Below are 293 nucleotides of genomic sequence, written 5' to 3' on the forward strand. Positions count from 1 at the left end.
AACAATTTTATTAATAGATGTTACTTGATATAATAAGCAAACAATTATATAATAATATGTTCACGACTATTATACACTCGTCAACAGAATCATTCCTGGCGGAAAAAATTCTACGACTTTTTATGTAACAACTCCGCCAAACTACGACTAATTACGATAAAAAATACACGAAAACTACAACTAAATTAGAGATACTACATAAAAAAGAAAAGTTTTAATGCTAAACTATGTTAAGATTACAACTATTCACGAGAAAATGCGCGGTTTCGGACACTTTCTTCATTTGTTGTGAA

The sequence above is a fragment of the Odontomachus brunneus genome, unplaced genomic scaffold, assembly GCF_010583005.1.
Source record: "Odontomachus brunneus isolate Ranch 3 - 2012 unplaced genomic scaffold, Obru_v1 Obru_scaffold_221, whole genome shotgun sequence".
NCBI classification, from domain to species: domain Eukaryota; kingdom Metazoa; phylum Arthropoda; class Insecta; order Hymenoptera; family Formicidae; genus Odontomachus; species Odontomachus brunneus.